Below are 25,515 nucleotides of genomic sequence, written 5' to 3' on the forward strand. Positions count from 1 at the left end.
AACTTTGAGCTTTAACCTGTTAAAGTTACTCTGATGTAGAGTGCATTAGTGGTTTCTCCACAAAAATCTGTTTTTTGAATTCTTATTATAATATTGTGTTTTTCTTAAATGCATAGGAGATGTACAGTATGTTATATGTTTTAATCTCATGTGGATTCGGCCTTTTGTCCTTTGACATGACACAGAAATAAAAACCAAAATAAGGAATGCCACTAGGGCAATATGGCAAATAAATGTTTTCAAGATAAAAATATTTGAATCAAAAATTGAGACATCATCATCTCAGTCGACAAGAAAAATCGCTGGAAGAAAAGTAGAACGATTATTCAGAACAAACAGTGGAGAACAATAATGAAATAGTGGATGGAAACTGAAAGAATGGATGAACTGAAGGAGAAGTAACACCCACAACAGTTGTCTTGTTGTATAAAAGTTGAAAATATTGATAAAAACGTATAAATATTAACAAAATAAATCATATAAACTGGTTGAATTACAGACTCTGGATAAACATAAAAAAACCAAATCTGAGGTAGAGCATCAAAACCAATATGCACCTTGCTTGAACAATGCCTATAGCAATATATCAATGGAGCATTTGATGAAACTTACAAGAAGATGTTGTCTGTTTTAAGAAGGACGGGAGGTTACTCACTGTTTATAAGTGCCACTGAACAGCTGGACAAACTCCCGGCTGTGTGATAAGTAAACAGACCACAGTGTTCAGGCCTGACTTTGAAAACTCTGACCATCACGCCAACCTCTGCAAAAACCGGCACCGAACTCGCAAACGGTCAAAGTTCGGAATAAAAACATCATTTACGCTTTACAGATTTTTTTCTGCGTTTGTCGTCCTGGCGAACACCCACCTTGTCCTTGAAAGGCAGCTCATTAGGTTGCATGCGCCTGAGGGAACTGCTAAAACAAGCAAACACTTTGTCCAGGCCCTTATGGCTGCTAAAGGAGCAGACAGCACATTAGTGGGTAGAGATGGAAACTGAGGAGGTAGGGAGGTGGGGGTTCGTGTGTGTTTGTCTGCGTGCGTGTGTGTTTGTGTGTGTGTGTGTGTTGCAGAGGACAAAGGTGTTCAGCTTATTCAATCCCTCCATTACTATTCATTAACCTACAGTGTAACATTATGCCCAGGGCTGGTTAGTGTATGCAACATGAGACTGATTACATACGCTGGGTTATTAGTTCTCAGACAGGTTGTTTTTCTTATTTTTCACAAAGGTGCCCTGCAATAAGCTTTTTTTTTTATTCCATCTGCCATTTTCCTATGTTTCACCTGCACACCGGCAGGAGGAAGGAACTCCACCACAGAGAGGTGTGGATCTGACACAGGTGGCAGATAGGAAAACACCCTCAGTCCTGCAACATTACAGCAGCTAACTTGTTTACATTGTTTTATTAATCTCAAACCCACCTCTACCTGCAGCTGTCCACTATCCATCTCACACACAGCGCAACACACACCACATGCGCACATGCAGCAGAAAAAAAACGCAAAGATAGCTGCAGCCCTGTCGGTACTAATAGCGGGCTTCAGTCTGGCGGATTAAGAGTTTAATCCCTCACAGGCGAGAGGGGGCTGAGATACGATCGCAGCAGCAGCAGCCGGTGTGCTGGGGTCGGATGGGCGGCGGTGTAAGGTGCATGGTGCAGCAGAGGAGCAATAAGTCACTGGGCTATTTAAAAAAAACTGTTTGGTGGCCATGCTTTCAAACCAGTGGCGACCCGATGATCCTGTGCAAATCTTCCACCCTTTAAACTCGAAAAATCGACTTGTTTCTGCGTCTCCTCAGATTTTGCAGTGTCTCCCTCTGACCACCCTCCCACACTGATCTCTGCCCTCCCAAGTTTTGATCAGGTTAATTGCTCTCTCAGCAGACTGTGTGAATAGAGAACACTCAACGCCAAGGCTGGAGTAAAGAGCGAGAAAGGAGGCCAAGAGGAAAGACGAGGGCCGAGAAAGGGACCGAATCAGGATCATCGAGGAGGTAAAGAGGATGAGGGAAGACACTTGATGGGGATGAGAGAGGGGAAGGTTGACGTGAGGGGGGGGAAACATCTTATAGAGGGCAGGGAAAGAGATGATGAGAAGACGAGTGGGGACAGAGGAGTGGAATTAAAAGGAGAAGACAGGTTGATGAAACACTGGGCTGAGAGGAGAAGACAGCATCTACATCAGCTTAGTCAGCTTAGTGTCTCTGACAACAGGGTTCATTTTCTCCTGAGATAATATTGTTAATGTCTTTTCACATCGACTGAGAATCCACACAGGCTGATGTGCTCTGCCAGGAATTGTCACCGCAGAACATAAAAATCTGAAGGAATAAGCAAAATCCTTTGGGTTTGTCTTGTCTGTTGCCAGATAAAAACCACAAAAGCAAAGAATGTGCACACTCATATGTATTTGATGCTGGACAGATGTTGATGCACTGCAGCAGTGACACATTTTAACCCTGATGACCTTGACAAAAAGCTATAAAAACACAAAGTAACAGGCAGGTCTGGGTATTTCTTGAAATAACAGATATTTTCCTCTACGTTTACAAAAAAGAACTCCATCCAGGCAACTTTCATTTTATGAAATATCTCCGACCAGAAAGGAAAACTAAAACAACTAAACTTGTTCAAATAAGCATGCCGGGTCCAGTAGGTGGCAATAAAGTCAATGATCTGTCAAATACCAGAAAAGATCGTCGTGGTCCAAGTGCTATTGAGCAAGGCAGACTGTGAATGATGTAATGTGGGGCAGTGATTAGGAATTTAGCTGCAAACTTGTAATTAGACAAAGCAGTGCTAACTAAATGTATAGAAACCCGAATAAAAGCCACTGTTGTTGTTGTTGTTTTTGGTGCGTGCTCATCACACAAAACAACAGTGGGTGTGATGTTGTGACTTTATCCTTTTCCAAATAGTTTTTGGAAAATCTGCACTTTGAAAATCTCTGTAATTGGCTTTAAACATCGTTTGCTTGTGGACGAGATGTGAAAACACAGAGGTAACTTCATCACTGTGCTACTGCAGCTCACTACAAAACAAAATGTAAATATTTGATGATTCTGCAAACTCAGCTCTTTAATACCAACTTTTTTACATTTGTTATTCCAGCACTACATCTACACAGGTCTGTTGGCACCCTGAGAAATATTGTATAGTGTGAAATATAGGCCAAACATTGTTAATGGCTCTAAACTCCTGCATGTTGCTCTCGGTGAAACCAATTTCAAAAGACCTTCTCCAAATGGCACGAAGGTGATTTTTTCTTTGAGGGTCAGTGAGTTGGTTGGTTGGTTTTTCAGCAGGATGACGTGAAAAACAACCGAGCAGCTTTCCACGAAACTTGGTGGGAGGATGGGACGTGGGCCCAGAACGAACTCATTAAACTGGACAAATGATCCAGCTTTTCTTTAAAGTTGCGATGGTAGAACATTGACAATTTCCCCTATTTCGAAGGGATTAAAGCTCGAATCGAGGTGAAAATAACCAGGCACAGGGGACTGATATGAGTGTGTGCAATTAAATAAATAACAACTCTTAAATCGAGGAAATGTTAATTGATGTACACTGAATCAATATCACTTTGACCATTGGGGTGGATTTATATAAACACCAATAAAACTGTGAGGATAATTATATCAGTTTACCTGTTTGTTAATACTCTCGTTGCGTATTCAATTAACTCCTGTCTGCATTCTTTTAGTGGTGCATTTCTCAAGCCGGCTCTTAATGAAACTACAGAGAAACTCAATCAACATGTACTAGGATTAGTATTTGTTGGTCACAGCAGTTAACTGGCTCTTGTGCTTGCATCTGTAAAACAAAGCGAAACCAAAAAAGACTCAAAAAGTCGACGTAATGCTCGGAGCTACAAACGATATTTGGTAAACAATGCTTCTCATATTTTAGCATCATTTGGTGGATGCTGGGGATAAACTGGATTAAACTGGACTGGGCTCTGCAGAGGTATATGATACCAGCATGATAAATACCACATCAGTCCTTCTAACGATGAGTGATGGCTGATTTACAGAATCCTATAGTGGGTACTCGTAATGTGAAATTATTCAGACCTGCAAACGCTCCCATTGGGTTAGTCCAGTCCAAATGAGCGAGCGTGGTATATATGTGCCGCTCTGGGTGAAATAATTCACATTCAAAGCAGGTTCACAGCCTATCAACAAGGCTCCCGACTGACATCAAAATCCCTTTCAGCATAAAAGGGAATCCTATACAGCAGCTGCCAGGTGGGCAACACTGGCTGCTGTCTCCTCGCTGCGTCCATCTCTGCCACTAATTTCACAATCTTCTTTTCAACCCCTCTTTTCAACTGCATTCAGATTCAAGCTGTACATCCTCTTGTCCCTCTTCTTCCCCGACACTTATTTAATTATAATAGTTAAAACTGTGTTCTCTGTAGGAATCAGTTTTGAAACATCAGCTGGTTTTTCTGCCCGGTGGTTGCAGGAGGGTTTATTTCAATCCACTAAATAAATGGAAATAAAAAAAAATAAGCAACCCCTTCAAAAGCCGACGCTCTTCGTCTCTTCTGCTCTCAGGTATCTTTGAGAAAACCGGTTCCAGAACTATCAGGCAGCCGCAAAGAAATAAACACTCAACATTCCATTTGATTCTCAGCTTCTGGCTGAAAAGCTCTGCGGCTGCATTTTCTACGAGCCCAAAGAAGTGAGGAGCCGTGCACGGTCGGGAATAAAGAGAGCGGCCGTCACCCACATAAGAGGAGATATGAAAAAGAGTTTTTTTGTACTTCGCCGAGCGAGATAAATGAGCTCATTCTGCAGAGATCTCCCAGCTAAAGAAGGTAAAGCTGAGAAAATACTCTTGACCCGCGCATCAAAACTTGGATCAGATTCAGAGTTACTGTTAAATTCCAGGCGCATTGCATCAAAGAAAATCGCAATGAAAAGGAGGTGGAAAGACTTTCATTCATGAAGGTGGTCGAGCTGAAGTCAAAGCTCCTAAAATCTAAACTTCTCCACCTGAAATATCTGAGACAAGGGAAGTTTCTGTCTGTGTTTCCACTTGTAATGAGTAGAAACTGTCTCCTGTTAGTCTTTCCCTTAGTTCACAAGAGTCAACTTAACATGTATTACCTCAGCCAAGGAGGTTGTGTTTTCATCCCTGTCGGTTTGTTCGGTGGTTAGTTCGTATGTTTGTTGGTTTGTAAGCAACATTACGCAAAAACGTCTTAAGACGAAAACTTGGTGGGAAGGAAGCAGAACCTTCTAGTTAGAGGACAACCGCTCTACCCCCTAAGCCACAGCTGCTAGTGTTGTTGGGTTCTTGTAGTCTGGGGTCTCTCCTCTATGACCTGGTCTCACAAGTCCTCAGATGATGTTGTGCCTCAATAGAGGTTTGGTGAGAGTTTTACCAGCATCTTCCCTGCTGCCCCTGATCGGATCCTTGGAGGTAAAGACAACGACTAGAAACACAATCCATGCTGCCTCTGATTACACTCTCAAGTTCTCACTCAGGTATATGCCTCTCTCCGTCTCTATGTCATTACAGGTAACTGAATACACACTATAGTGCGCGCTGGGATCAAAACAGAGCCCTTGATAAGAGTGATGCTATCACGGGTGAGAAGAAGAACCTTATCTCGCCGGCCGATCAGCCGTGGATGGCGTCTGTGTTAAGTTAATTGAATGGGTATTGATTCTGTTGAGTGACTTCCATTAAGTTGATTTCACAGCTCTGCAGGTCAGTGCAGTGGGGCTCTTCACATTCACATGCCTGGGATTTAGTCTGTCTGTCAAAGTGTGTTTTTGTGCATATGTGAGTAATGTGTTATGATTTGATACATACTGATAAACACAATGATGGAGATCTGAATCTATAACTTAAATCCCATTTGATATATTATATAAAGGGATAGATACCACTCATTATCTCCTCATCACTGTGCCGATGGAGGTGGTGGGTGAAGTGTTTGAGTCCACAAGACACTTCTGGAGTTTCAGGGGTAAACAGTGTTGCAGACAAATCCAATACAATTGACGTAACTGGTGACCACTTCTTCAAACGTGAAAAAAACAACAGAAAAATAACCTAAAATGTCTCCATACTGCTGCTGTGGTGTCATCCAAGTGTCCGTAAGCCCTGAGATTCAAATTCAACTCGAGACGGCGTCATTTACACCAACTTTTTAGCCTAAATGTCCTAGTTGGGCAAAAGAAGCTCCAGATACATTTATATTAAACTTTCTAAAATCTCCCTCTCGTTGGCTGTATCCACGGGCATTTCAAGGAACTTTGGGGGCAGAGGTGTGAGCACATCACACACAGAACTTTGACAGAATGATAATAAGTTCCAGCTCAGTTGTAATGACCTCAAACAAATTGACGGTTATCGGTTAATTGCGTGTGGAGCTGTGCAAACTGAACTCAGGGCCCTGTCCGTCTCAATTATACGACTCAGATAAAAGGACAGACTGATTTAGAACTTTTGAATATGGACAAAATTAGCAAAAGGTAACAAAGGTTATTTTTTCACATTAAAATTTAAATCAGCCCTTTGGTTTGAATCTAAACTTTAAATCCAGTTAGTTTCCAGGAAGTGTCAATTTATTTTATCTCTTTTCTCTCCTTGCTGCGGGCTTGTGCTCTGACAGGCTCATACATAACCCTTCCTCGATCTGCACATGTTGCATTATTCTAATGAGCGTGTTGGCCTGTGGCCGTGCAGCGTGCTGCTGTGTCCTGCCAGTGGTGTGTTTGCACTTTTTTCCTGTTTAATCTGAGCAGCCTGGTGTGAGAGAGTCAGCTGCCCTCATTGTTAATCAGAGCGTCCCCTCCAAACATGTCAGCGTGTTAAAATGCGTGCCGAGTGGTCATTTTTTTTTCTTTTTTTTCCACCCTCGCTGCCCGTGGGGTTTTTGGAGGCTGAGCGACTGTAGCTGTGCTTTTCGCTGCCAGCCGCTCGCAGGCAATCAGTCTCTATGACAGAGGCAGAAACAGAGGAGAAGAAGTGAAGCTGCTGAGAATGTGCTAACAGGAGGTGGGGACACGGACGGTGTGGGTATGGAATCCCTCCATCACAGCGTGGAGGCCTGCAGAGGAGCATATGCCCACAGCTGGTTTCGATTGACACTGATCGTACACGCTGGTTCGTTGTCACTCGTTTGATGCTTCAGTCAAAACTCAGATGGATCATCTGGTCTGGCTCCCTGGGGCAACACTGACTCATTATAACTGACTGGTCTTTTTCATTCGTTCCTTCTACTGCGGCTCATAACACCGAGTACAATGCAACCAGGTCCAATGTTGTCTCTAAACAAACCGTCTCCAACACGTCGTTTCGTTTGACAGTGTTAACGCCTGCATCATCTAAAGAAGCAGCCATGATAAATAAGTGAGTGAGTCACCAGAAAGGTTCCCTGCATCGCTGTGCCCATCATCATCATCATGAAGGTGACGATAACCAGTTACATTTGCCACTGTCACATCTATAACCCAGCTCAAAGCATTTATTGTCATATGTACAGACTCTTTACGAATACGATGAAATTCCTGAAATGCCGGAAGTGATGAAAAGCAGCTGTGCGCAACAACTGCTTTCTTGCTGGGAGCTAAATACGAACTGATACAGTTATGTCCATGTGGTAAATATGTGCATGGACCCCTCAGCTCTGTTTGCTGAGCTTCACATAAAGACAGGATATATGGGAGATTCTGTGATAAGAGGCACAGACAGAAAGGAGCCGAGCACAGACTCAAAGATGCAGTGATGCACTGACGTTGCTTGTAACAAGGAGAAAACAGAGGTAATGACAAGCAGGTAACACAAGCAACAGGAGGATTCACGCAGGTAACAGGAACTCCGAACTTGTGGCAAAGGCAGGTATATATACAGACCGGGGGAGGACACTGGCATCAGGTGTGTGAGTCGGGAGGGAGGCTCAGGTGATCCGAGGACAGAAAAACAGTGGAATTAGACTGAAAAAGATCCAGGGACATCTGGTGGGCAAATAAAGAAAAAGCCGGTGGGATGGGGAGGGGGAGGGAGGTAAAGGGGTGCGAGCAAAGCCTGGAGTCTGGAAACAGATCATAACAAGACCTGGTTCTGTGCAACGATGACAGAATCCAGCGAGCAGCATCACTAAAGCTCACTAAATAACTAAATATCTTCGCTTAATTTATGGAAAAACTAAAATCATAGAAAGCATAGAAACTACCACCACTAGCGTTTCGGCAGTGTAATTGCAGCGCGACTCACATTCACCTGCACACAACTATGATTGCTCGGCCCCGTGCGTAGGCAACCTGCGTACTTACGGTGTAGCTTTGATGCAGAATCATGAATTGGGCTTTAGGGGTGGGGCTTGCCGCACTGAAGACACCTAATTGGTTGAGTCTACTCTAGGATTTCTTTTGTTTTGAATACTCTTCTTTACGAGTGCTCATCACTTTTCTAGTGTCAACTCGTTAATCATTTGCAAAACAGAAAATCTGTAACAATAGCGGCATAATGAATCTCCTCCTTATACTTTTTGCATTAGCGCCACCTGGTGAACTGGAGTGGAGTAGCCTTTTGACGCCATCACTTGTTCATACGTCAGCAGCCTAGTCCTAAAAGTTCCAGGTCGAGGCTGCAGCTAGAGACAAAGTGAAACTAACACTTCCTGGTTTTGTTCCTCCACAGATCGTCACGTGGTTTCCTTCAAGTGTTTAGATTCCACACTAACCTGGATGTGACAACATAACATCAATCGCTTTACAGATGTGAGGGTGGTATCGTTCTTATAATCTAACCCTTGACAAACTAAACTTCTTTACGGTAAATGTAGAGATAAAGAAGAATCCATTTAAACTGTGACTTTTCAGACTGATTAAAGGTGTGTGTGATGATGTCGGTGAGTGTTTGACCCTGGGACCGGCTCAGACTTTCCATCACAAACACACATGGGCCTCTAGAGTCAACTAAATGGAAGTGTGTGTTTCCTTTTACTGGCAAACACACACACACACACACACACACACACACACACACACACACACACACACACACACACACACACACACACACACACACACACACACACACACATGCATCCACATCCATACCCACTCCACAGATCCATCTCCATGTCCCCAGCTCCCTCTCCATCCTCGCTCCCATCCCAAGCTCAAACCACAGCACTAATTAATTCCCACCCTAGAACACGACGTGAGGAATGGAGTGGAGCGAGCAGGGGGGAGCCGTGTCAGCCGCAAGCAGAATAATAAGAGAAGCGAGAAGAAAGAGGTGGAAAAAGTGAAGGAAGAAAAACCATGAAGCCGCTTTCGCTGTATCATTTTGCTTTTTCTTGTGGCCCTGACGGCTTCTCGCACAAAACCCAGAGCACGAGTCGGATCGAGTGTTGCTTCCACTTGCAATGCGCACTGCACCGTTGCAATGTATACTGCAGCGTGAGGCCCTACTTGTAAGAGAACTGTATGAGGTCCCTCATGAATGGGCCATCAATAATGTATCATACCATGCATCTATAGTCCTGCTTCTCCATTGATTTAGATTAATGGGGCAAACTGAAAATCGCGAGAGGGAAACTGGAGAGCGGAAACATTTGATCCCAGTGTCGCCTATATATAGAATCCGCCTGAGTGAGCAGGTTACTCCTCCGTTATCTTCCTCGGATATTGTTCTGTATTTGGATGTTTACTGATTCAGAAGTGTGCATTTGACCTGCGAGCAACAAACCACATACAATCCCGACTTGCCCATTACGTAGTTTAGATTTAAATTGTATAGTTTGGCCTTTGTTACAGATGCTTGATAACTTTTTTGCAGAGAGCCAGATTAAAAGATCACTACCACGCATTGTTTCCCCATTTCCAACCTTTGCTAAGCTAACTAGCTGCTGGATCTACTGCAGCTACACATTGAGACATGGGAATGATATTGTTCTTCTCACCCGACTCTTAGCAAGAGAGTGAGTACATGTATTTCCCAAAACAATTCCTTTAAAGTTTTGCTAGAAAGAGATGTTCAGTGACCAATTGCGAGTCAGTCTCAGCTGTCAATCATGACGGCTCCTCCCGTTTTCACAGTATCAAATAACTAATCATAAAACCAAAACCAGACTAATAAAAACAACCTAAAATGATAAATAAAACCATCTAAAAGAAAGATTATTTTACTGAACTTTAACTTTTTAGACATATGTCCCATCTGCTAACACTGAGGAGGCGGAGTTCATGACCTATACTGCAGCCAGCCACCAGGGGGTGAGCGAGATGTTTTGGCTTCATCTTCATTAATCTCAACCTGAGCATGAACTCAATTAACAGTATCAGCTCTCTACACATGTTACCCCATTCAAACGTGAGTATAAAGTTTATAAAAATAATAAATCACTTCACTTGAATTGTTGTAACGTGATGTTTTTGTACATCAGAATAACAATATCTTGTTATTAAATGAAAATATTATTTTTCTCTCTGCGGCAAGGCACCTATATGCTTCAATACGTTTGACCTCAGGCACAGGAAACACAGAGGAGACAATGTTCAAAAGGTAGCCAGCGAGCTGTGTGTGTGTGTGTGTGTGTGTGTGTGTGTGTGTGTGTGTGTGTGTGTGTGTGTGTGTGTGTGTGTGTGCGTGTGTGTGTAGGTGTGTGTATGTGTGTTTGTGTGTGTGTGGGAGCGAGTGATGAAACATGACTTGAAGGAAAACCCAAGGAAGAGTATACAGCGGTGAGATCACACTCAATCCTTTCATCAGTCTCTCTCCTCTCTCTTCATTCTCATCTCATCACACGCTCCATCTCCACCTTCCTTTCCTTTCTCTCACTCGCTCTCTCTCTCTTTCCGGCTTTCTCCGTTTTCCTTTCTCTCTCTTTAACAACCGTCGCTCACTGCCGCTCTCATTTTCTCAAATTACAGTGTGCACACAGTAATGAGGGGGCCGTATTAATATATAATTAACCTCACAATCATTGTTCACTGTTGAATGGTGCGGAGATGTTGTGCGGCGTTTTCGACATATGGACGGGGCAGAGCTGCTCTGGGAGGCGGAAAAGGCCAACTGCTCTGTAATTGTCACGCACAGAGCTACAGGCAGGTTAGCTGGTTCACGAGAGAGAGGGAGGACATACAGTACATAATGGATTCATAAAGAAAGAAAGAAAAAAGATAAAGTTTAATGAGTCATCTACTTTCAGCAGCTTTCCCCTATTTATTCATCCTCTTTGCATAATTTCTAATCCCTTCATTCTTATTCGCAAAACAACTCGTCCGAACTCATGAAGTACACAACGTCCCAGAGTGAAACCCTAATTGGCTTGTTTGTAACTTTCTGGTTTACAACTCTGCTCTTTGAGTTCGTGTGGTTCGCAGCGCCGTAGTTACCATCGCACGGCTAATTCAAAAGATGCAAGTGCGAATTAACACGTTGCTCCAGTTTAATCTGCTCACTTCCTCTGTTCGTTTCTCTCTGCCTGCTATTTTCCAGGATGTTATATAAGTGATAAACAAGCCGGCTGGAGGCTGTGTTCATGCGCCCGCGGAGTTCCCTTCAATGTGCGATTTGCCACTTTTCACTTGGAGGTATATTTAGTCCTGGCCTCCTCCCCCTCAGATGGCCGAGTCTCTGCCTCAGCGTTTGTCACTCACGGTGATGAGCTGTCTACCTGGAGCCCGAGGCGGCGGTAACCGACGTCCAGCAGGAATAAACCATATATAATAACGGTTAAACATCTTTAACTACCTCTGCGTCAAACAACAAGTTGAAACATTAACGCCTGAGGAGAAAACTGGGGAAATTAATGGAGTCAAACCAATCGTTAGAAAGAAGACATTTTCTCTGGGATTTGTTCTTAGGTACTGACATGTCCGTTTAAAATAATCAATTATTGTGTTTTTCTTTAATTCTACGGTTGTATAATATAAATTAAATAATTTATCATTCATAATATTTAACTCTGCAGTTTCACAAGAACTTTCTTAACAACAAATTTAAGACATTGGTGAATGAGGCCCTTCCGTGGTGAAGACCTGTCCTGTGTCCTTCATAGATAACAATCACAATCATAATGTAAACATGATATGTTTTCATCTATCTTCATCTAACTCTATATATTCTATATTCCACACACTAATTACTGCATCAGGAAACAAAGAGCTGTAGAAACATGGTAATTATCCCATTATCTCGAAAGAGTGCACAGACCTTTGTTTTTCTTATAATAGCCGAGATAACTTCACGTAATTTAAGAGAAAAAGTGACAATGCTTTGCAGAGATGTTTAAATATTAATCGTGATGATTAAATAATTTATATAGAATAAAATAATTGCAAAATGGCCGTTCTGTGCTTCCCTCATTTTTATCAGCCTCTGTCCCCACACAATGAACGTAGCTTTAATTATATTCACAGCAATGGAAAATATAAAATGAAAATTAAAAACCCATCTATTTAATAAACCAACGCCGCCATTTCTCTGGATAATCCAAAGAAAACCCACTCAACAGTTTTCTTGATGGTTATATTCCCTTTAGAACGCAGTCAATTTACTTCCATTGTACCAAATGATATGAATCTGAAAACCTCTGAACTTAAAGCTAAGTGACCATTCATGAGCACAACCAGCCGACCCTTTCTTGTCCGTGTCTATATCCAGCCCCTCTTCTTTGATTATTGGAGCCTATCAGTGAACAGGCGAAGAGTCACACATCACACGCTTGAAGTGATACGCTCAAAAGAACTGGGGGGTCCATAATAATCTGATGATCAAATGATTTCCACTCACTGAATCACAGGCTCGCCGTGATATGAAGTAAATGCAGCGTTTGCACTCCGCGGCCTCGGCTGTGGCTCGGGACACGGTTCACCGTCCAGCTACATGTATCGTCTCTTCTCATGCCTGCTGCACACTGGAGGATCTTTACATCTTAAATGATTTCAAAAACATAGGACACCGAAGATTCAGATACATTTTTAGTCCTGAAAACGCACACAATTGATGCAGATTTTGGGAATTCAGCGATTTGCGTGATCAGACGTAACTTCAGAACTGCTGGCGTCATTAGGTGGTTGTGCAGGAGGCATTAAACAAGCATTCTTACTGTGGCCACAACTTCATCTGTTTGTCCTCTATCATCTACCTGGTGCGGGAGACAAAACTTGTAGGCAGCCATGTTCCGGTTGTAAAGTCATGTACACTTCCCACTCAGCTCGCTCTCATTGGCTCTTGCTGGTTTCTGCGCACTCACCTAAACGCTGTTCCTTTCACGCAACACAAGACTCCTGGGTTTCGAATCTCAAATTGAATTTACGAGGCTCCGATTCAGTCAGTGACGTTAAGATCATGTTTGTAAACACCTCACTCTACAGGATCATTTGTAAAGTAAATCCGACGCCCCTGTGATCGTCAGGGGAGCTGGAATCGGGCAGAGAATCCTGTCGTGGGCAGCAGGCATAACACATCCTCCCTTCCTACAGTCAGGACTTTGCATGATGTCATTCAGTGGCTCCCCTTACAAACCTGGTGATGCATTTGAGGAATTCATTAAAACTAGAGTGCAAAAGGTGAACAGGGAGAGAAGAACCTGCATGTACCTGCATCCTCTCTCCCTCTTCCTGAAACCGACTTTTTTTCCGTGACATTCCAGTGATTCTTGTTCACACACACACACACACACAGAGAGAAGCACTGAGCTGGGGTTTCCTGCTATCAAGCACTGGGAAGTCTGAGCTAAAACAGCATGACAGAGCCGTAAAGAAGATCACAAGCCCATTCAGCCTGTTCCTCCAGCAGGCTGAGACTCCGAGGCTGGAGACGCTTAATGAAATCAGAGCTGGATGCTTTAAAGCAGCGAAGGAGTAACAGGATTATCTCTACAACTGCAGACACACACACACACACACACACACAGACTCACAACAATATCATACACGCCCACCTGACATCATCTTTTATTGATTTCAGTGTCCTCCGTCACCTGGCGTTAGGTTTCCTCGATTATTTATTATTGAGTCTAGGAAATGCACAAGAAACGCTGCTGCACGTGTAGAGCGTGGAGTTGTGGAGGAGAGAACGGAGCAGGAGGAGGAGGAGGACCCCCCCCCCACACACCTCGCCAGCATGACTCCACAGTGTTTGCATGGTCAGGCTGGAAAAGTGACAGGGAAGCCGCTGCAGCAAAAACAAAAGTGAAGTTCTCTTCTTTTAAGCTGAGTGTTTGAGAGTGTGTTTGCGCTCCTCTCCAGCAGCCTGTCTGGGCCTGTGGAGCGATGGTGAATAATTCACAGTGGGAACAAGAGGTCCATAATGGCTTGCGATGATACGAGGAGGAGAGAGAGGAGACGGGCCTGTTATAGACGGGCGAGGTGTGTGGGAGGAGAAAAACTCCACTCTCCCTACAGCTCACTCACCCTCCCTGACTCCCCCTGTGCCACGGATCTGCAAGAGACAGAGAGTGAGAGAGGGTGTGTGTATTAGTCAGTAAACTCTATTTATAAAGTGCCTTTCGAAACAGGAGTTACAAGGTGCTCTACAACAAAAAGAGAGAAACAATGTGAAAGATAAAAAAATGTGCAGTGTGTGTGTGTGTGTGTGTGTGTGTGTGTGTGTGTGTGTGTGTGTGTGTGTGTGTGTGTGTGTGTGTGTGTGTGTGTGTGTGTGTGCGAGCGCTCCATGTGGGAAGATCAGTCACACCAGGGATGTGAGAGTGGAGAAAGGTCAGGGAGTTGTTTACCAGCAGAGAACAGACGCAGTGGGCATCCCCTGTGTGTGTCTGTGTGTCTGTGTGTCTGTGTGTGTGTGTGTGTGTCTGTGTGACATTGGTCCCTGTCACAGCTCAGTACTGACCACTGTATTGTGTGATGTGAATAATATAAAACAGGTGATGTGGCTGCAGAATGGATCAAAGATCTGTTTGCCACCAGCAGTTTGTTAATCTTTCTTTTATAAAAACAGTTTTCTCAGAGGGAATCTGCTGCATAACGAGCCGATCAATCACATTTTATTTCATTTTTTTTTATCCTCTTCATTTTTTATGATCAGATTTTGTGAGCTGTTAGGGGACGTCCCTCTTCCTGTCAGCTACTGTGCATATGGTACAGCCCTTTTTAATAATAATTATTATTATTTGGCTGGAAATCAATGAGCTGTAAAATATGCCTCTCAGCTGTGTATTTAATCGTATTCTTTCCATAAGGGATATATTGTTATATGGATGAATGATATATACAGTGACTCTAAATTTCCCTTTAAAGCCAGCGATGATAATGAGATTCTCCATCTTGTCCTACGTTCTAAAATCTCCCGTATGAGACTCTTCTTGTTCCTCCACTGTTCCACTCATTAGGAGCATCCTGTTAAGGAGCCTCTTTGCTGTATTCACCCTGTAAATCAACATAATGGTCCAGTCAATGGAGAGCAAGGCCTTGCTAATAGATACTCAAATTAGTCATGATTTTGCTTCCTGCTGTCTGTCACTGCTAAGTAAGAGAGTGTGTATTTAAGAGCTGCACATAATGTAAAAGCTGCACGCCAAGGCCGAACAGGCCCTTTATGAAACCACATTTAAATCTGCTAGATGTGGATTTTGCACGATATTGCAAGGGGTCAAATCGGTCCCCTACATATATTTTTTTCATGATGGTCCTTGCTTTATTCCCAGGAAAATCAATTAAACTTCCTGAATCCACCCCTTGGTTCAGGTCCACACAGAAATTGAATGGGGTCTTTCTAGGCCCACGTCCCATCTTACCACCAAGTCTTGTGGAAATCTGTTAAATTGTTTTTGCATAATCCTGCTGACTAACCAACCAACCAACCCACGCGACAACCAACCAACCAACCAACCAACCCACGTGACAACCAACCAACCCACTCAACAACCAACCAAACAACAAACCAACAAACCAACAAACCATCCAACCCACTCATCAACTGACCAACCAACCAACCAACCAACCAACCAAAAAACAAACCAAACAACAAACCAACCTACCAACCAACCCACTCATCAACTGACCAACTGACCAACTGACCAACCGACCCACTCACCCACCAACCCACCAGACGGATAGGGGTTTTCTTTGTCTCTGCTCCAGGTCTCATGTTGCCTTTACAAACAGAAGGTTGTGAGATTACCTTCCCAGTCACTGTCATGTCTCAGCGAAGGAACCTAATGAGGTGGAAAAACACTATTAGATCATTTGAAGATTTGGTCCATTAGACCTCCTGAAATAGCAGCGAGGTAAGAGGGACCTTGGTGCTCCACGTTGCACAATGTACAGTATTCTGCATTCATGAGTTACAAAACATATTCAAAATGTAAACTTGACCTGTTTGTTTGATTTGGTTTATTTTATTCTGTTTGCATAAGGCTCAGTAAACCATGTAATTATTAGTTAATTGGCCAGAAATGTCAATTTTCCTCTCTTACCACTGGCTATTTAGGTTTAAAAGCATAAAGGCATTGATGCAGCACTAATTCTACAAAGATAGGGTTTATTTACATGAAAAACATCTGTGTTTCAGCTCATGAGGATGTGCTGTTACTGCAGTAGAAAAACCTTTTTAAAGCTTATCTCGAACCTGTGGTATTTGGTTTGTTTTAGCCACAAGGGGCAGTGGAATAAGCTGCAAACACAACATCTGACATAGATTCACCTTATAAACCTTTTTACCGCTCAGCACTCCGTCGCTCACAGAAAGAAGCTGCTTGTTAAAGCGTTTTTTTCAGGGCCTTTATAATCCTGCCCACTCAGACTCTTTCTCACTCAGATCTTTTAACCGTCCCCTCACCCAAGGTCGGCCGCTGAGCATCTGGACCGTCCTTGAATCACACAAAAAAGACGTTCCTGCAAACCACATCCGAAGTCACAGAGCACTGGTGGACTCAGCTGCACTTGAGCAGTCGCTCATTGATCAGCATCATGAATATAGAAAGTGTCATTTGAGTGGCACTAATGAGGCATAATCGTATTCATCAATTAGTTTAAATTACATGAAATCATCACAGACTGACGTATAATGATTTCCTGACAGCCGGGCGCCGTAATCTAAAATCAGCCACATGTACTTCTATGTAAACTACTGTGTGATCTGTGTGAAACTGCAGGATTAAAGGATTCCGACTGCACAGCTGACATACACACGAAATCTGATGTACAATCATGGGGTTAGGGGGTTAAACATTCAAGCCATTATCACAGCTCAGGCCTGCACAGTAAATATCCTCACTCTCCTGTTTGTGGATTTTTCGTGGTTTCTAGTCTTGTACGTCCTCTCATTCCTGTCGTGTCCTTAAAAGTTGTTTTCTTCACAGTCAGATTCACCTTTCCTCTCCTCCTCTTCACTCATCCTCCTCCTCCTCCCCTCCCTCCCTTCTCATTCCCCTCCTCTGTCCTCTCACAGTCTCTGTCCATCAGTTATCTCCCGCAGGGTGAGGCTGGGGGTGACACCGCTGCCCTTGGCGCTCAAGAGCACTGTCAACATCTGTGCCTGCAAACACGGCAGACTCACTGCACTGTGAAAAATTGCCAGCAAAAGGTGAACAAGTTTGATTTTGCAGAAAGACGTTTGGGGTTAACAGGGTGAGGACGCAATGTTGACACAAGCTTATTATAAGTCAGGGTCGGGGATGAGGTTTGGTGAAATGATTCATTACCGCAGCGTTTGAGTTTGTACTTATGACGGTAATATGATATACACACACAGACACAGAGCATTTAAAATGAATAAATCTAACTGCAAGTCTTCAGTAACTATAGCAACACATCAGTCGTATACACGTTCAAAGCAAATACTTTTACTGGTTATTAGAGTGAGAGCACAAGTGGTGTCAGTTTATGATGCGTCTGATCCATTTCCTGGTACGACACGTAAAAATGCTGATTGCTACCATTTCTTAAAGTTGTCAAATACCATACACATTCAAAAAAAAAAAAGATGATAAAGATAAAAGACGGAGCTTTACTGTAAATAATAACTAACATGTTAATGACTCAGACACCAGATAGAGTAATAGCGTCAGAGTAATAGCGACCAATTGTCATGGTTACACATAAAGGAAACCCTCGATAGACCAGACCTTTGCATAGTCCCCAAAATGGTACTAATAAGTACATTTATATTATTCACTATAATATATCATCTCCACATTATTGTAGTTTGTCTAAAGGCCCAAAACAGAGAGTACAACTAAGCCCATAAGATGGTGAATTAGCACCAATGATGGGTTTAAACTACAAGTCGTTAATTTGGTTTAGTTAATTTAGTCTTTAGAGCCTAAACGTCTTAGTGCTGACATTTAAAAGCACTTTGAAAGACCACATTGACTTTAAAGGCTTCGTCAATGTCACTAGCACACAGCCTGTTGTAAGCGGCGCAATAACATGTTACAGCTGTTTTGATGTGTAGGATCTCAGTGGGTCGACCACAAAGAACCTTTCAACTCCAACACGAGTTGAGTTATTTAGCTTGTATCTAACAGTTGTCATGGATTTAATGACGAGCAGAACTGAAGAAGTTGTTGGTATCTTGGCACAAACATCATACGGACGACCTTTGCTTGAATTCCCATCAGCCCAATGTTCTGAGATGTGATATAAAGCCTGAAATAGTCGACGTAATTCAGTACTAAAACATGCAAATGAGCCTTGGTCCCAACAGCCGTCTGTGATAGTCATAGTAATGGTGCATAAACGCTATGGACTGTGAAATACTGCATTCTACTCACATTCGGCTCATATGACCTGTGTAATCATCATCTTCATCACGCCCATGTTTGTCATCCTCAGCCCCTTCTGCTAACGTCACCTGTCCAATGCAGGAGGGCTGATGGTGTGCTCAGTGGGACGTGCAGCCCCCTTGTATCATAAACCTCTTTCCACATAAAAAGACGGTATAATTACCTCACCTGGGAGCAGGAAACGGCTTCCACAAGAAGATTAATAGTGTGAGAAGCTAGAATGGAGTCCAAGTGTTCGGTTTAGGAGCCGAATTAGAGGTGGCGTCATTTGAATCTAAAGTGAACCGTAAAAACAGAGAAGACAGTGAGATGGAAAGTTGTTCTGAAAGGGGAAGGAATTGGAATTGATTAAATTGGGGGAGCAATGGATTTGACCTCAATCTAATCCTGAGCTAATTGTTCGGGGAATGGAGGAATTGAATGTGTGAGTGTGTGTGTGTGTGTGTGTGTGTGTGTGTGTGTGTGTGTGTGTGTGTGAGTCTTCACCCTATAAGCATGAATGTGCAAGGGCAGAGGAATTTATGTTAAATATGCCACTGAGATTTTCACTGAAGCTTCCCTGTTGGCTGCATTTGTAGTGGCATTTTGTTTTAGTGCAGAGAAAACAGCTGGTGTGTGTGTGTGTGTGTGTCCGTGTGAGTAGATGTGTTTATATGCTGCATGCGTGACCTTACATGACAAGTAGTGAATTGAGGAGGTAGAGCAGCAAAGTGCCGCAGTATGAAGGAGTCATGAGGCAAAGGGGGCAGCGGATTGCTAACACACACACACACACACACACACACACACACACACACACACACACACACACAGAGAACATATGGGCAAACGATATAAAATGCTGGCAATTCTTTTGAAGCGGGGAGCAGCTGTGGTGCCGTTACAAGGTGGATATTAAACTCTCAGACCGCTCACCTCTCTGTTCCACCAACTCAGAGTCACCTACTGCAGCTGAGGAGATGGGATCTGAAGACAGAGGAAGACAGAGGGAAGAGGAGTAGAGAAACAAGGAGCCTTTTTAGATGCGTGAACAATGAAGTCATTTATTGATACAGTTAAAGTATTGATATTAATATAATTCAATATATGATTTTAACATTTTTACCTGTTTTAATTCGTTGGTTATTGATTTGGGTGGAAAACATTTCAGAAAACAGTGAAAACTGCTCTTCTCAAGTCTTTAAGTTGTTGGTCTTGTTTGGTGAAGTGAAGCAGAGAATTCACACATTTAATAAATTCAGTTATCGACAAAATTGTGCGTGGAGTTCTGCATATGATTATCAAAATACCAAGGAGGTTATGTTTTCACCCTCGTCCATTTCTTTGTTGGTTTATTTGTTAGTTTTTAAATTAGGCTCATTTAAGGGGCTGATTTCTCCGACTGTTGGAAATCTAGTGCAGCTTGTCTTGTGCAATTTGAGGAGACTGTTGGACCTTGGTGGAGGTTTGCAGTCTACTGAGCGCCACTCTAGCTTATTATTGTTATTGATTATTGATTGTTTCAGTGCTATTAAAACACGATCTCTTCAACCCCATGCATCACTAGACAAGAGCCCTGCATTATGTTCAGTGAGTTCGTTTTTTTAAGGGTTTAAAAAAAACTAAATAAATACTGTACCTGAAATATCCGAACCAATGCGAACTCTAATCCTGAGCTTTTGTTCTATCCTTCAAACATCCAATCCCTTGTATTCTGTTCTTCTTTCACCAGAACATCTCGTCCTTTACCTTTATTTGACTCCCTGAGTTCTTTAGTTATTGTTCAGGAGCCTGAAATCACTGTTTTAAGGGATATGTGAAATAACCCAAACACGGAAAGAAACTCTTTCAAAGTCAAGGACAAACACATTTGTCTGTTTGACCTTTATCTGTATTATCCTGCAGCACTGAGCTGATATTCTGAGAAAGTTTAAGTACCAGCAGGTAAAGACTCCTCCTGTCATCGTCCTCTTTCCTCTGAGTTGAGTCTTCGTCGTTGCTTATCAGTTTACCGCTCAGCTTTCACGTCGTCTGGCTCCACCGCAACGGCAACTAATGTCCTCGCTGCACGTAACACGACACTAGGTCGGCTGCGTCCTCCATCATGACAGACAGCATGTACACACCCACACACGGACACAGAGACTGATGGGTGCCTTGCAGTCATACAAACTCCTAACAGGCAGAGAAAAGAAGAAAAAAAAAACTCACAGCCACAAGAACCTGTCTCCTTCACCAAACTAATGAATCCAAAATAAAACTGCAGAGCGAGAACAGGATGTGGAAAAAAAAAAGAAACGAGCGATCAGACCATCTGTGGACTTGATCTTCAGATGGAGAAATGTCAGCGTAAGCAGAGGAGGACGTGCGCTCCACAGGGGAGCGGTAGGCGAAGAAAGGGCAGCTAAGCTTGTTTATCCTCGAGGAAAATTAGAAAATGTTCCCGTCTCCTCAGTTTCACAGACCAAAGAAAAAAGCCTCGGACAAACCTGAGTTTCTACATCACTCACACAGCCGCGGCATTTTAACTGTGGGATCACTCATGTGAGTGTAAATCAGTGCAGATACAGGAGTTATATTTAGAGATCGACTCAACTGCACATCCTTTTACGTTTAGTCTGTGATGTCGTATGTGACCTGTGATGCTCCGCTGTGATCTGTGCTGCGGCTGTTTGATCTTCATCTTGCTCCTCATCCTCTCCATGCTGTGAGGAGCCTCTGCACCATTTGCCTGTGTCAGGACGGATTCAGGCCGTTCACAGAGATGCAGCACTGAGAAAAAACAGATGTCAGTCCTGTCAACTAAACATAAATAATTATATAATTATACAAATACAAATACAAAAAAACAGAGAAGACAAAAAAAGGAAGGATGTTGTCTGGGTCAGGAGTTTTTGGGGCATTTTCATCATTTTCCTAGGAAATAAAAACTGGCATATTTAGACGTATGATGTCTTTGAGTGTGTAAAATTTGGTGCAGCTTGACTGAATTCAATTAGAAAGTCGGGCCTTGATGAAAATATGAGTGACAGTCTAGTTTAAAAGTAAATTAAAATAAAGACAAAATCAAAAAGTTACAAAACTCCAACTTGTCAAACTTGCTTTCGGCGCCTGTCCAAAACCCAAACACATTCTGTTAATGGAAACAGAAAAATGATAGTGTAGCTATATATATATATATACGCTGAAAGTAAAATAAATCCATTAATCATCAATATGAAGTTGACAGAGTTTTGCTTTTTGCTTCAGCGCATCACTCACTTGTTCCAGTGAGAAATCTGCTCCCCACATTATCTCTGTGATGGACGTACAAGGTCTCGACACAGAGAAGCTTTATGACTGAAGCACAAAGTAAAGTGTTGTAACAGGCTTTTAAAAGACAAAGTGAAATCTGACACTGTCTTGACTGAATGAGTGACCACGCTGCAGTTTCTTTTTTTGGACAGTCGCCAGTATTGCCCCGTGGTCTTAAAGGGTCGGGACTTGGTCACATTAAATAACTTGTTCTATTGCCAACAACAGAAACTGCAAAAGAAGAACAGCTGTAATGGAATCAGGCTGAAATTAAAATACAGTATATGTGAGGACAGACAGTAGAAGGGAGACAAAGGACTGAAACCAGCTGACACAATAACCAGAATGTAAATATGACACAATTCTGAATATGCCGACATGATGAATTGACATTTAAGGTGCTTTTACAGGAGCATTGCAAAATAGAGAAAAGTCCAAGTGTGAAAACAAGAAATACGGCAGGTTATTGTCTCCAGGGAAGCGAGTGGGCATGTCAGCGACGTTTCTACCATTTCTCCTGCACTCTAACCGAGCACAGCCCCTGTTGGTGGTTTATCGTAGTTCTACAACTGCTTTCAACCGCACATGATCTGCATCCATATGCAAGACCTTGTTGACAGATACCTGAGTCTCCTTTCCACTTTGTTACCTTCGACTCCTTCCTCGCTGCACTTCTCTGTTCTCTGTGACCTGGACGAAAAAAACTCATCCATCTCGAGGGTTTGATCCTGTTCCGCTGTGCCAGGCCTGTCATGCCTGGGGGACTGCCTGTCCTGGACCGTGGGACCAAAGATGAGACTGTTCTCAGCTCAGAGCCATCTGGCTACGCTACATTTCCCAAAAGTATACAGTTTGACTTGCACTTTCCCTCCGGTGCCTTACATCTGTTCTTTGTGTCTTGTGCTTCCATTCTTAACCCTTTCACCCCGTCTGTGACTCCGACACATTCCGTATGAATGTGTTCAAGCACAGTTCTGTACGTTGTTTTCCACTTTGCTACGTCTGCCCTGTCTCCTCTCCTGTTTTCTCCTCTCTCTCTAGCTCATGCCTGCGAGGCTGTGGAACCTCAGTGAGGTTTAAAAACCATCTGCCATGAATTCCCAAACAGGATATTTTGTTGTTACTAGAACTTTTTCTCTCCTTCTATCCTTCCTGTCACTTCTTGACTACAGAGGAGGTCAAAGGTGAATTTCAGAGGCTCTTCCCATTAAAAATGAGCAGCGAAATGTCTTTTATTCGTTTTAGTAATAAGATACGGGACAAGTTTTTCTCATGAGCTTAGATTCCCCAAAAGTTAAATGAGTTTGATCGCTCCCTCCTTCTTTCTTTCTGTCTTTCTGACTCTTTTGGCCTTTTATTTAACATTGGAGTATAATGGATGGCCGTGTGTCTAGTGTGATGAATGAGGTGCTGAAAAAACAAAGAGCAGGAACGGAGCAGAGACAGATGTTGTCCATTCTGCACGTTCCCCTTAAAGGGATCAAGTTGCATTAATGAGAAAACCCACACATCTGGATGCTGATGTTATGGTTGATTGTGATTGACAAGGTTATACGAATAAGGGATAATGGGGTTTGGGAAAGAAGCCATTAAGTTTGCTGAGCTATGTTTTGGACAAATGGTTAGAGCTGGATCCCCTAAATACATCATTTTAAGTTTCTATGTATAAATTAAAGCTTCTTATCTTTTGTATTTCTTTGTCAGGTTAAATATTCAAAACTTAATTAGCAACAATCTATATTTAATGTCCTGCTGTTGGACGCCTACACCAACCAGTGCAGATTCAGTCTCCATCATTTCTTATTCCAGACTCATATGAGGTCACCGCGACCTTTGACCACTCAAATCTAATCAGTTAATCCTTCAGTCCAATTAAAAGTTTGAACCAAATTGAAGAACTTCAAGGCTTTCTTGAGATATCGTGTTCACAAGAAACGTGATGGGCGGATCCGTCCGCCCATCACGTTTCTTGTCAATGGACTGATGGACAACCCAGCATAAAAAAGTTAGCAAAACACCCTCAGTTATAGTTTATACAGATGTGAACTCAGCTCATCAGCTTCTAGTATTGGTAAATCATGGAAAAGTGTGAGGTCACCATTTAGGTCCCTTAAGTTCTGAGAATCTGGTGTTCTTACATATATTGACTCTTCTATTGGTTCAGCAACTAAATCAAATGATGCAAAGAAGAGATTTCAAAGTGCCGAGCGGTGCAAAGTGAATTTTCAACCACCTTCCTGTTCACAGCCTTCCTGTGCTCGGTGATGCTGTTTGAAGTTTTTTTGCTTTACTGATCTGCACAGGATATTCCTGGGCCGCGCACCTGACTCAAGCTGCTTTGCTTATGAATTAAAGTTAGGCAAACTTGACTAAGAGATGAAAAAGTGCACATTCCCGTCGCTCACAGCGTGACGACACACACCATCATTTATAAATGGAGCAGGACGAGGGTTGAGTGCAGCTCATCGCAGACGTAGAGGACAGGTGGACTATTTTAGCCGCCTTCATCCATCATTAAAATACGCCACCGTATAGACGGACATGTCAGAGGATCCGCTGATGGATGGATGCAGACGAGTCCATCACGAACGATACGCTGATACGTCTTAAATTCACCGTAGGCAAAGTCATGTGTCACTGTGATAACAATCACACAGACTTTAGGACATAAGACATATTAGCGTCAGGCAGCCACACAGTGAGGCTCCAGCCGGCCTCCAACTAGAGCTTATTACTAATGGATGTGAAAGCCAGGTCAGGAGATAAGTACAGTGAAGTCGCCAACAGGTGCAGCACAGTCCGTCCTTGTCAGACTCATCTATTAACCATGGAGAGCCTCCCATTATCTACTGTACCCACTTTAATATTTTACTATCCACGCTGCAGTGCTGCAACCTTGTGATGCTCGTGTGCACGTGTGTGTGTGTGTGTGTGTGTGGGATGCATTACCCAGAGGGGATTAAAGCTTTCAGGGAATATACATGTTAATTAACCCGCACTCATCAGTCTCCGCGTCCGGCAGCAGACACAGTCCAAGCTCGTCCTCTGTGTTTTCCACGATTTATTTGGTGCACGGGTACGTTCTGAAGATCCTCTGAATCAGGAGATTTCAAGGGTTTTTCCTGGAAACACACACACACACACACACACACACACACTTCAAGCTGCTGTGGGAGCTGGTGTACAGAAGGGATTTATATGCAGGTGTTTTTATCAGAATGCTCACACTCGGCAGGTTCACATGAGGTTTCAGGACAGATTTTGTGTATAAATCCAGCAGCAGACTCATAACTGATGAGATTTTCTTTATGACTTTGAGTTCAGTTAAAGAACATATAAATAATAGAGTCAACCAAGAGACATGACGGGGTAAAAACAGAGGGCAGGGTGAGGTCGGAGAGGGGACATTGGGATTATTGGGCCGGGGGAAAGATCTGTCTGTTTGTTGGATTAAATATGATGTTGTTTTGGATATTACAGATTCTATCTTTAAGATGAATCGTATTTAATTCTCT

General features: G+C 42.9%; 1 protein-coding gene across 3 annotated transcripts in view; it reads right to left on the reverse strand.

The window, feature by feature from the left end:
* kcng4a (potassium voltage-gated channel, subfamily G, member 4a) overlaps positions 1-23,957 on the reverse strand; it is a 48,214-nt gene extending 24,257 nt beyond the window's left edge. For 2 of the 3 annotated variants that reach the window (XM_035157034.2, XM_035157038.2), the window contains exons 1-3: positions 20,645-23,957; positions 19,643-19,693; positions 18,891-19,001 (exon numbers count right to left, since the gene is read on the reverse strand). The gene's annotated coding sequence lies outside the window, so the exon portion shown is untranslated. The remainder of the gene's footprint in view (positions 1-18,890; positions 19,002-19,642; positions 19,694-20,644) is intronic. The other variant, XM_035157037.2, reaches the window with a different exon arrangement.
* Between the last annotated feature and the right edge of the window lie 1,558 nt (positions 23,958-25,515).

This window comes from Hippoglossus stenolepis, chromosome 5 (assembly GCF_022539355.2).
Source record: "Hippoglossus stenolepis isolate QCI-W04-F060 chromosome 5, HSTE1.2, whole genome shotgun sequence".
Taxonomy (NCBI): Eukaryota; Metazoa; Chordata; class Actinopteri; order Pleuronectiformes; family Pleuronectidae; genus Hippoglossus; species Hippoglossus stenolepis.